This window comes from Melanotaenia boesemani, chromosome 9 (genome assembly GCF_017639745.1).
Source record: "Melanotaenia boesemani isolate fMelBoe1 chromosome 9, fMelBoe1.pri, whole genome shotgun sequence".
Classification (NCBI taxonomy): domain Eukaryota; kingdom Metazoa; phylum Chordata; class Actinopteri; order Atheriniformes; family Melanotaeniidae; genus Melanotaenia; species Melanotaenia boesemani.
Genome location: NC_055690.1, coordinates 4,116,588 through 4,129,274, shown reverse-complemented (window position 1 = coordinate 4,129,274; position 12,687 = coordinate 4,116,588). Strand labels below are relative to the sequence as shown.

Here is a 12,687-nt window from a genome sequence, read left to right as displayed (position 1 = left end):
GTCCTCTAGGCTCAAATTCAGGGGCAACAGAGCTCTTTTGGTTGTTGCTCCAAAGATGTGGAACAGTTTGCCATTTCACATTAGAGCTGCCCAGTCTGTTACTGGTTTAAGTACTTGCTCAAGACCCACTTCTTTGCACTGGCTTTCAAACATAGTTGAGCTTGACATTTCATGCCAGTTTTATGTCATTTATTTTTTTGTTTGACTGATTTTTATTGTTTATTGTTTTACTATGTAGTGTTTTATGTTGTAGTTGTTTTGCTTTGTTCAGCACATTGGCCAACTGGGGTTGCAGTGAATGTGCTATATAAATAAAACTTGAATCCTTCAAGTCATAAGAAGAGTAGATGCTGCTGAAGCTTCTTCACCGCTGAGTTGTGTTTACTGACCAGGACAAATCCTCAGGCGTTAGAGTCACTAAGAATTTAAAAACGAACCCTCAGTGATGTTCACCGTCTCCTCCGTTTATTAGTACAAGTCTTGACTAAGTTCCATTATAAAAATTAAAACATCTATTTTGCATAGTTAAAGAATCACATTATGACTCGAAGTAGGATTTCTGTTTTATTTTTAAATTTTTTTTTTAACATTTTTAATAGAAATCTAATGTATAAAGAAAAAGTACAGAGATTAAACTAACAACAAAAGACTTAGACTGACATCAAAATGTGAACTATGGCTCTCATGATGCTAAATTTCTGCTGCAAATATCAGCAGAGCAGAGGAATTCACAATTTACATTATCACAATATCTAAAAAAGATTTATTCTTAATTTTTTATTTTTATTTTGTTTATTATTATTATTTTTTATTTTTAAGGGTGTTGCAAAGTAGTAAACAGCAGTCCACCTGTAATAAACAACACAGAGATTTGGATAGTTTGCATAATTAAAGCTAACCCTGCAGGCCAAGACAAAAGCTACTCAATCTTTCCCATTTAAAACAACTTAAACATAAAAATAATTCTTGGTAGGTTCATGGTGAACTTTAAGCAAAGTCAGAGGTAGATAGTTGGTCACAAGACTCCTGAAATGGGTATAGGACCTGTCAACCTTCTCATTTTATAGCGTGAAATTTTTCTTTAAATACTTAATAACATGAGTGACACCTGAGATAAGAGCCAATTAATTAAATAAATTTAGTTCTAATTAGATTAAAAGCTGTAGAGTAAAACCTGGAATAAAGAAAGCAATAAACAGACTTCTAAATGAACATCTGATCAGTTTGATGGAAGCAAAAAAACAAACAAAAAAAAAAAAAAAACATCCTGTACAGATATTATTTATTTCAAAGATTTACTTTAAAGACGCACTACAGAACTTTTACAACTTTCCCACCAATGCACCCCCCGTACTCTCTTCCGCATAGGCTTCACATTTTACATTTTATCTCCTGAGGTTGCGGCTTGATAAAGACGCAAATGTTAAGAGTCCTTCTGAAAAAAGACAACTTATTATTTTTGCTAAATATCCCCTATAGGAAATTTGTTTTAATTTTTTTAAAAGCACATTTTTATTTCTATTTTTAGTTTTTAAAATAATGAAACATAAAGCTTTTGCAGTAGACAAACTTTCTTCTATGGGATGTAAATATTTGTTAAAAATGACGTGTTAAAAAAAAAAAGTATAAAAAGCCCATAGTTTCCAACCTAATGACAAGAAAAATAGATTAAAAAACTCTTAATGGTACTTCTAGTGTCACTATGTCATAGAAATTCAGTGCAATTGTTCCACAAAAAAAAAATGCTAAAAAAAAACCTGCATTTGTTATTATATCTATATAAAACAATCTTCATTTTCTTAGTTCTTTAGGGTTTTTAGCCATGTATTAAGAGCCATTGTGGAAGGTCCAGAGAGCCACTTGCTGCTTTGGTTGCAGACCCCTGATTTAGTGTTTGTCAACTGTAAATTTACTGGGAACAGTAAATTTACTGCATTTTCTTCATATAGCAGGACCCTTCTTTTAAAGGAAAATTACTTTTTGCGCATAACAATGCGATTAATCGCCATGCTGTTATTTTAACACAGTGCTGTAAACACCATCATGTCTCTGCACATTGACTCATAAATCTTGCAATCTGTTTTTTAATCAATGTTATCTGGCGGGCCAGATGCTATTGGTAGCTGGCTAGTTTTGGCCCACGGGCCGCCAGTTGTCAACCCCTGCCTCAAAGGATGGGTTTTAATCATTATTTGCTATTCTTGATATTTGGGAAACTAAACTGAAGCAATGGTTCTTACGTGATGTACACCATTCCAGGGTACAATCATAACTGTATGTTTAATAAAGGCTTATATCTGACCAGTGACATATGCTATTTAGCTTTGAAGCCATATTGTACTGTAGTAGCAGATGATACTGCAACAAAATTGGTCCTGTTACATCAGCAAAGGTCCAGTAAACTAGACCAGTGAAATAGTTGGTCCACAGCAAGTCTTTTAGCCATAAAAACAGTTTTATGTGAAAATGGATAGATTTTAAGGGGTTAACACGCGCAGGTCTATCCATCTTGTATGAGTTGTATGAATTTGACTGATGGTGCAGTGTTGTCCAAAGCGGCTTGGATCTGGAGTAGCAGCTGACAGGCTTCTCCTGCAGGGCCATGCATGGCATCGATTGCCTGAACCCGGCCAGGTGTTTGCCCAGAGAGAGAGAGGGAGAAGACCAAATTCAGCCATGCAGACAGAAAGAGAAAAGAGAGGGAGAGGAGGAGAGAAGGAGGACATGGATAGCTGATTCAACCCTGACGGAGGATGGAAGGTGGAGTGGGAGGCTAGGTGGTGAACATAAGAAAATAAGGTTTAAAAGAAGATGTCAGTTGTACTGACAACACAGCTTAGGAGACAAGTTATTAACTGATTCAGGGATAAATCTGATTAAAAAATAAAATAAAGATGATGGTCTGAAGTCTGAAGCCTTCGTCAGACATGAGATGTGTAATATTCATGTTTTCATCTGTAACCAGTGAGGGAGCCAAGCCATCTTGGGTGCATTCACACACCAGCCTTTTTGATTCCAATCCTAGTCCGTTTTCTGGGAAAGTCCTCTTTGTTTGGGGTTTTGTGAATGCACAAACAAATTCTGATTCGAAACAAAGAATCACGGTCCGCCTATAAACACAGGTCTCAGCTTCAAACAGACGAATACAAGAAGCAGACTACAAACAAAGTGCATCGTGGGTTCAACGCACGGCATTGTGGGTAAACAAAACAAAACATAAGACACAAGACGATAGGTAGGTCTGGATGGGAGAAATGACTCACGGTAAAACGTGGAAGAATTCTGCAAAAGTTCTGCTAGAATTCTGATCAACCGAAGACCGGTAGGATCTGACGCAGCTTCATGTTAGCTGTTACGTACTAGAAACGGAAGCTTTTCTGCATTTACCAGATGAACAAGTTTTGTTTTTGTTTGTTTTTTTTTTGTGGTGTCTTGTTTTTGCCTTCAGTAATTCTTGGTGGCAGAAAGTAGACCACCTTATTTAAAATGTCTGATTTGTTATCCAGGTGCAGCGTGAGCACAATCTCAGCCCAGAAGAATGTACAACCCCCAACTGAATCGAGTCCCCAATCGGACAGAGTCTAGTGGTTTAGCTCAGTGTGAAATCACTCTTAGATTAATATTTCTTTGATGTATATTGTTTAGTTTATGTGTATACTTTACAGTGGGTAAACATCAGTCCAGCTCTGAGGTCTTTACACTGGCTGCCTGTCTGTCAGAGATTATACTTTAAAGTTCTGCTGCTGGTCTACAAAGCTCTGAGTGATTTAGGACCAAAATACATCAATGACCTCTTGACCCAGTATGAACCTACCAGAACCCTCAGGTCATCTGGATCCAGTTTCTTATCAGCTCCCAGAGTCAGAACCAGACATGGAGAAGCTACATTCAGCTTCTATGCTCCACATGTCTGGAACAAACTCCCAGAAAACTCTGATCAGCTGAAACACTCAGTTTATTTAGATCCAGACTAAAGACCCACCTGTTCTCTGCTGCATGGAACTAGTTTTTATTTAGAGTCCAGATCTGTATCTGTTTCTGTTAAGCTGGAATCTTTAAACTTGATCATGTTTTAATACTGTCTTTCCCCTTTATTTCTTGCATTTTATCTATTTTATTTGAGCTTTTTTGATGCTTTTATTTAATTAATTTTATTTCTTCTAATCTTTGTTTTTTGCTGTAATGTTTTATGTAAAGCACTTTGAATTGTCATGTACATAAAATGTGCTATACAAATAAATTTGCCTTGTCTTGCCTTAATATAACATGCTGAAATTGATTAGTAAATGTAACTCAGTCCGACCAGAATTACAGAGAAAGAAAAAATCTGCATTATGACAACACCACCTCAATTTACAGAGATGATGCTCATTTCAAGTCAGTATAAGAGATCAGCTTTAAACAAGTTTAAATTTCCCATTACTTCATTTATTTTTAATTTTTCTAAACTTCCACAGCAGTAATTTAGTAAGTAAATAAAAAAAATTGTCTGACATTTCCTACAAGCAACAGCTGTTTTAACAATTCTGCTTGTAAGAAAACAGTGGCCATCTTACAAGACGACTTTAAGATATTTTAGATTGCTCCACTAAATTTGACTCGGTGCTGAAATGCTCCATAGGACCAACTCGAAACTATGTGAATCAAATCTTTGTGGGTTCATCGGTGTAAGTTATGTTTTTCACTTTCATCATAATCATTTTGTTCATATTTCATCAGACAGATGAACCTGCTACAACTCAAATGTAATAAGAGGCAAACAGCTTCTTTTTCCTGTCTGCTGGTTCCCCCACAACTTCTCTAGTGTCTTGGTTTCCTTAGCGACACAATTTTAAGATAAAAAATACCTGGTATTCTTTCAAATCAGTGACAATGAATTGGGCCATTCTGACTGCAGTGGAAAATGACTGGATTACACCAGATTAGGACTTCATTTTGATGACTTTTGTGAGTTGGCTTTGTATAAATATACTGAAGTGAAATTAATGAAATATTTATTAGTGTATTTATTAAGTTTTTCTGATCAGTTTATCACTTCTTTAATCTGGGAGATGTTGTTTATACGTTTCCACTGACTGCAGCAAACATGTCTCTTCATCCCATTTCCCCGAGTATTGCTGGTGATTTATTTACACTGTGGTGCCTTTTGCTAGCCTGGCTTTCTTCTTTAAATGTCCGCTGTAAATCTTTAACAGGCTAATGTGTTAGAAATAACCCCCTTTAAAAATCACAATCTCTTCTTTTCTATCCATAGCCTACAAACAGCTCTAGCAGCCCATTACCTCATTTCTGAGCACTGACTTTGACCCTTACCCACTCCACACTCACCCCTCTTCTACAATAGGGATCCTTCTGATGCCTCATCAGGGCTTAGTAGTTAAAAGCAACTGTGCTTTGGGCTGTAAAGTAAATGGGCATTGAACATATTTATTTGTCTTGGACACTAGAAAAATTCTTCATAGCAAGTGCCCATGAAGAATTTTTATGTTATATTTCTTATTTTCTAAATGTGCCTTAATCAACATTGTCACTGAGGACAATATCCCTCAATGTTAGCATTTCATTAAGAAGAAAAGTAGTGATATTTGGAATTTTAACTGCATTCCACCAGGTTTAACTGGTCTGCCATTGTAGGCAAAGAGAGGAAATTCTACAATTTTAATTGTAAAGTCATTGGACCACCATTACTTTGACATATCCGGTAGTGTAATCAAAAACAAAGACCCATCCCCCAGATATTTAATATGCAGAAAATAAATCAGCTCCTCCCTGAGCAACCGCCTTATCGTGGTGGAGGAGTTTGTGTGTCCTGACAATCCTAGTGGCTATGTTGTCGGGGGCTTCATGCCCCTTGTGGGGTCACCCATGGCAAACAGGTGTCTAGGGGAAGGACCAGACAAAGTGCGGCCAAAATCACTCCTATGATGATGACAAAGCAAGGACCAGGGTTTCCCTTGCCCGGATGTGGGTCAGGGTGTGGGGGAGGATGCCGGTCAGGCCTGGCAGACCCAAGCGTGTTGTCAGAAATAGTTTCAACTCCCATCTCCGGCAGAGCTTCAACCATGTCCCGGGTGAGGCTGGGGACATTGAGTCCGAGTGGGCTGTGTTCCGTGCCTCTATTGTCGAGGCGGCTAGCCGCAGCTGTGGCTGTAAGGTTGTTGGTGCCTGTCGTGGCGGTAACCCCCAAACCCGTTGGTGGACACCAGCAGTAAGGGATGCCGTCAAGCTGAAGAAGAAGTCCTATCGGGCCTTTTTGGCCTGTGGGACTCCAGAGGCAACTGATGGGTATCGGTGGGCTAATCAGAGCACAGCTTCAATGGTTGCTAAGGCAAAAACTCGGGCATGGGAGGAGTTTGGAGAGGCCATGGAGAATGACGGGCGGCTTCAAGGAGATTCTGGTCCACCATCCGGCGGCTCAGGAGGGGAAAGCAGTGCTCCGTCAACACTGGGTACATTGGGGATTGGGGGGCTGCTGACCTCGACTCGGGACGTTGTGAGGCGGTGGAGGGAATACTTCGAAGACCTTTTCAGTCCTACCAACATGTCTTCCGATGAGGAAGCAGAGTCTGGGGTAGCTGGTGCTGGCTCTCCCATCTCTGGGGCTGAGGTTGCTGAGGTGGTTAAAAAGCTCCTCGGTGGCAAGGCCCCGGGGGTGGATGAGGTCCGCCCAGAGTTCCTTAAGGCTCTGGATGCTGTAGGGCTATCTTGGCTGACATGCCTCTGCAGCATCGCGTGGACATCAGGGACAGTTCCCCTGGACTGGCAGACTGGGGTGGTGGTCCCCCTCTTCGAAAAAGGGGGACCGGAGGGTGTGCTCCAACTACAGGGGGATCACACTCCTCAGCCTCCCCGGTAAGGTCTATTCAGGGGTGCTGGAGAGGAGGGTCCGTCCAATAGCCGAACCTCGGATTGGGGAGGAGCAGTGTGGTTTTTGTCCCGATCGTGGAACAGTGGACCAGCTCTCCACCCTCTTCAGGGTCTTTGAGGGGGCATGGGAGTTTGCTCAACCAATCTACATGTGCTTTGTGGACTTGGAGAAGGCATTCGACCATGTTCCCCGGGGACTCCTGTGGGGTGTACTCCGGGAGTATTGAGTGCCGGACTCGCTTGTACGAGCTGTCCGGTCCCTGTACGACCCGTGTCAGAGCTTGGTCAGCATTGCCGGCGGTAAATCAGAATCGTTTCCAGTGAGGGTTGAATTCCACCAAGGATGCCCTATGTTACAGATTCTGTTCATAACTTTTATGGACAGAATTTCTAGGTGCAGCCGAGGATCCGAGGGGATCCGGTTTGGTGGCCTCAGGATTGGGTCTCTGCTCTTTGTGGAGGATGTGCTTCTATTGGCTTAATCGGGCCGTGATCTTCAGCTCTCACTTGAGTGATTCGCAGCAGAGTGTGAAGCGGAAGGGATGAGAATTAACACCTCCAAGTCCGAGACCATGGTCCTCAGCCGGAAAAGGGTGGAGTGCTCTCTCCAGGTCTGCAATAGGGTTCTGCCCCAAGTGGAGGAGTTCACGTATCTCAGGGTCACGAGTGAGGGGAGGATAGAGCGGGAGATCGACAGGCGGGTCAGTGCGGCGTCTGCAGTGATGCGGACTATGTATCGGTCTGTCGTGGTGAAGAAGGAGCTGAGCCAAAAGGCAAAACTCGCGATTTACCTGTCGATCTACGTTCCAACCCTCACCTATGGTCACGAGCTGTGGGTAGTGACCGCAAGAACAAGATCACGAATACAAGCGGCCAAAAGGAGTTTTCTCCGCAGGATGGCCGGGCTCTCCCTTAGGGGATAGGGTGAGAAGCTCGGTGATCCGGGAGGGGCTCAGAGTAGAGCCGCTGCTCCTCCACATCGAGAGGAGCCAGATGAGGTGGCTGGTTATGTTAGGATGCATCCTAGACGCCTCCCGGGTGAGGTGTTCCGGGCACTCCGGATAAGCGGAAAAAAATGGATGGATGGATAAATTAAACTGGCCTACTCCCTATAACTCATGTAAACTGACTGTTTTGTGTCATTTTTTTTATCAGTGTCCTTTATCTGTTTTTAACTCTTACGTAATTTTTTTTATTTACCTTTTATTTATTTTTCCTTTTGTGTACGATGACCTCGGGTGTAGAAAGGCCAAGAAATAAAATTTATTATTATTATTATAAATAAGCTTGTTCTTTCTTTTCTTTCTAATAAATATTGTAATAATTCAAATATTAAAACTAGCATATAAAACGTTAAAATCCTACAAATTGAATATTTTGGAGTTTTGAGCAGGGCTGGAGTTATTCAAGTGATTTATCAAAAAATAATTTAAAAAAGCAGCAAAACAAAAAACTATATATAATGATTTCATAGCATTTTTAGCTACATGTGTGGCCAAAGGGTTTAAAATGGTGCATCCATAGAATATAACAGACAAGTGGAAGAAACAGACACTGGATTACAGAAACTGCAAAAATTCATGACACAAGCTGCAACACAGCATTTTGATCACCAAGTAAAGAGAAAAAGTCGAGAAAAATTGATAACAATGCCAGGGGAAGACAGACGGGTTAATTAATTAACTATAAGTAGTCTTAGTAGGTATTTTCCTTTAGTTTTTTTCTACTTTGACAGAATTTTGCATCTCATTAATTTTGCATTTCAATGTTAAAGTCTTCTTCTCTTCACCTCTGTAGTTTTGTATCTTCAAATTGTGTTTTGTCGTACATGGTTTGGGGTTCTTAAATGTTGACATTTTTTTTTTACATCTCTTGGTATCTTTTTATAACTTTTAAATAGACCTTCAATTAGAAAACATTACATTTCTTTTGACCAGTCACTCCCTAACCGTTTTAACTCTGAACCCTGTCCTCTGCATACCCAGTTATCAGTTATTTATATATGCTGCTGATTTGGAGACAGTTCTCTTTGCGTTCACAGACATTTCATTTGGTGATTGGGGAAACATTATTAATGTTCTACTGAATGTAAATTTTAACCATTGACAATAGAAAAAAACATTTCTTCAGATATTTGGCTGTAAGTGTCTGAGTATGTGACACCTTCATATGTGCATTTAGTAAAACAAAGTCAGAGCCACACTTCCTGCTCACTTAGTGAAGGTAAATTTCTCCGATTAGATTACTAAATCAAAAACCAATACATGTAACATGCCAAAATGAATTTCTTTTGTATTCCTTGGTTACATTTTCTGGGAAACACAATTGGCAGATTTAGAATGAATTTTCCTGCTGCTCCCTACCATTATATGCTTCAGTTCATACATCTATTTGTGAGCCCATAAAACAGTCATTGACTACCCATGTAAATTGTGTTCCTCACAATAAATTATATGCATACTTGCAAAAATACATAACTGCTGCCGGTCTTGCTCTATGTCACCGGCATACTAATAGCACCATGCTAGCAGGCTAATGATGCCACCTCCATTATTTTTCCATTTAGCCATAATTTTGTGGAGGAAGCTCAGGTTGGTAAAATTGCCTCTCTCTTCCTGTGTCTGATTCCTCTCACTCCTCATCTCACAGGCTGGCTTTGAGTTTTCTCTCCTTCTCATTCAGCCTCTGGGGCACATGGGGGTTGATTTTGTCCCGGTGAGTGGATAGAAAACTCCAATGACCTGTGTGCACCTCTTTGGTTCACTGGATGATTTCGGCTCAAGCTGTGGAGGCTACAAGCTCAGGGGTTACAGGTCAAGTTATCCCACAGTGATACAGACACCATGGGAAAGTAATGCAGCCCAAACCTGCTTTGTATGCCTGGCTGATATCAAACATCCCCAGTTTTTTTTTTTAAATAAAAAGCAAAACATCCAACCAAAAAGATCACTTTTTTTTGTATCAAAATCCATGTTTCTTTGTCCCAATAAGGAAAATGAAAAGTGCTGAAAATAAAATTCCTGATAAGTAATAGAAATAAATTTGATCAAACAAAGTTTGTGTTAGACCTTTACAAAGTAAACTGAAAACTTACATCAGTAACTTACTGTTTAACTTGCCATGAAAATAGCTAAAATAGTGCTGCTGTATAAATCTGGCAATATACACCACTTCCCAAATTACAGGCCTGTTTCTCTACTTCCACAATTCTCTAAAATTCTTGAAAATTGTTTATTATCAATACCTGAAACCCAACTATTGTTCAGTCAATAGCTGGTTTACTCAGGTTTTTCTAAGTCTTCTAATCTGGGCTCCTGATGATTGTCTGCTTTATTTTCTGGCAGAGGACATTATGTTACTGTTACGACCCCTTTTGTTTAGGGGGAAAAGGGAACAAACACATGAGTCGGATCACAGGGAATATAAGAAATAAAACAATTTATTTACAAGTAACCAAAGTAAATGTGTGCACAAATGGGTTCCACATTTCCAGTATCCCCAAAGAAAAATCCTTAATAATCCCAAACAAAAGTTCATGTAAACACAAATCACACTCAAACAACAAAACAGAGAAAGATAACTAAAAGTGTCCCAGAAAAATGGGTCAACACCCACAGTGGCGGAATATGGCCAAATCAAACAAAACCAAACTCAGAAACAGTTCACAATTAACTTACAGAGATCACCTCTGGCAGGGATATAAGGTCTTGTCAGACTATCAAACAAACTTAACACTTAATACCAAATCTCAAAGTCCACACAGGATATTATAACACCACACACAAGTGAAAGCTCCCAAACAGGCAAACTGTGTCTCTCTGCCTACAGCAGCCCCGAATGTAGGGTGATCGTCTATTTTGAAGTTGACCACGCTTCCTGGTTGGACAGTCGATCCTGGAACTAGAGTAGCCATCGGCCAGTTTGGGTGACGGAAAGGAGGAGGAAATCCCTGAAGTCAGTCATTAACTCACTTAGGCCACAGGCTGGAAAACCTGAGGGCCGTAACAGTTACTCTACCAGTGTAGCAGTTGTTTTTTTTTTTGTTTTGTTTTTGTTTTTTTTTTCCTGTTTCAGTTGTACAGCTCTAACGATTTTGTGGTGTACAGCTGTGGTATAACCCATAGCAAGGTCACCACAATGTCACTTCTATAAGTCCAGTCCTTCATGTTGGGAATGTTGTGGTCTTGCAATAAAAGCTATTTATGCGTACAGCTGTCCGTGATTTTCTGTACACAATATTTCCGACGAAGATGGAACATCTAGTCTCACCTCCATTACTTGTCCTGCCTGGTGGACTGCTAATCCTGTGGTCTTGCTGGTGTAATGGGGCGGCGCGGTTTCCACAGCTAGTCACACAGTCAGGGACCACGCCTCCCCCTCTCTGTTAAGTTCGTACTGAGAATACCACAGGCCAGAGACGTGTCATCTAAAACAATACGGCTTTATTAAACAATGCAATAATAACTAAAGTTCAAAACAATCCAAAGAAGTGGTAGCACTGTGGAAAAGAAAGGGAATTCACTGTCAGGGCTAACCCAGCCCGCGGCAGCTCCAACCCGCAACAAAGGAAAACTAGGGTCAGTGATCTAAACCACCCGTGTAAACACTCACACTCACACTGCACGAAAAGGGACGTGAACCCCCACCAGGGATGGGGCGGCTGCCCCGGGCCGCAGCACCTGACAAGAAAAAAAAGGGGGAGGAACGATTAAAACACAAAAGCCACAGTGCTACACTTTAACAAAACGAAAACACTCAAAACACAATGAAAGCATGCACAAGAATTAAAACCCAAAAAAACCATGCAACATAATTAAACAACAACATAGCATAAACACACAAAAATAAACAAGGCTATTAAGATGGCGCGAGCCTGGTCCACCAGTGCGTCCAGGCCCCGCAACCAGGCAGCGTCACGCCGGGTTGCAACACCGTCCGCTCGCTCCACACCGGGGATAACCCGTGCAGACAAACAGCCAGACGGACGGAGGAAAACCCGGCAGAGCCAAAACAGCAGCAGAGCTCCCTCAGAGAGTGACGGCGGCGCACAGCCCAAGCCTGCCGCCTCTAAAGGGAGCAACAGAAGTTACCTGGAAGCTCCGAACCACCCATTGAGTTTACAACAGCTGATACGTACCGCTCGGTTGGCATACCCAGGAACCAAGAGAAGCGCCAATGCCTCCGATCCCACGGTTCGGTTATCCAATGATCTAAAACGTGTACGAGAGTCAGCTGGAGGCCGAACGAGCAGACAAGCAGAAAGATAAAGAACCTACCGGAGCAGACATCCAGCCGCGCGCACCGCATTCAGCGGAGCAGTCGGCTCTCCACACCCCAGCAGCCACTCACGCTGTGTGGAAGCCCGACCCTAACCAGCACGCTAAGGCTACAGCTCCGCCACGCCAGCCACAACCACCACGGGAGATTGAAGAAAAGGGCCTGTGGAGCAAACCCATCCGCTGTTAAAAAGGGCCGCGGCGCCGCCCCCTAATCACGGTGGTAACCCAGGTGGTTGTAGCCAGACTGGCAATGCCACATAGTGGCCAGGAGGAAAACAACCTCCTGCCACACTGGTAAGAATCTTTTCAGACATTTGTAATAGCAATTAGCCTACAGAAGACTGGCTAAGGGCTTTGCTCATCCACAGCCTGGATGCCAAGGGACAACGCATCTTCCACTCTCTCGACTCTGCACGGGCGTACGGACTGTGACATTATAAGTTGGACTCTGGAACTAGTGCATACGTCTTTAGAACCGTGGCTTTTACAGTTTCATAATTTTGGGTCTCGGCAAAAGGGTGTGCTGCTACAACCTCTTGGG

General features: G+C 41.7%; 1 long non-coding RNA gene across 1 annotated transcript; it reads right to left on the bottom strand.

Annotated features, from left to right (window-relative positions):
• Positions 1 to 11,844: 11,844 nt before the first annotated feature.
• Positions 11,845 to 12,334, bottom strand: LOC121645958. Its single transcript, XR_006011540.1, has 3 exons — positions 12,144 to 12,334; positions 12,005 to 12,077; positions 11,845 to 11,934 (listed from the first exon to the last, which is right to left on the bottom strand). It is a non-coding gene; the product is annotated as an uncharacterized LOC121645958 (long non-coding RNA).
• Positions 12,335 to 12,687: the final 353 nt, after the last annotated feature.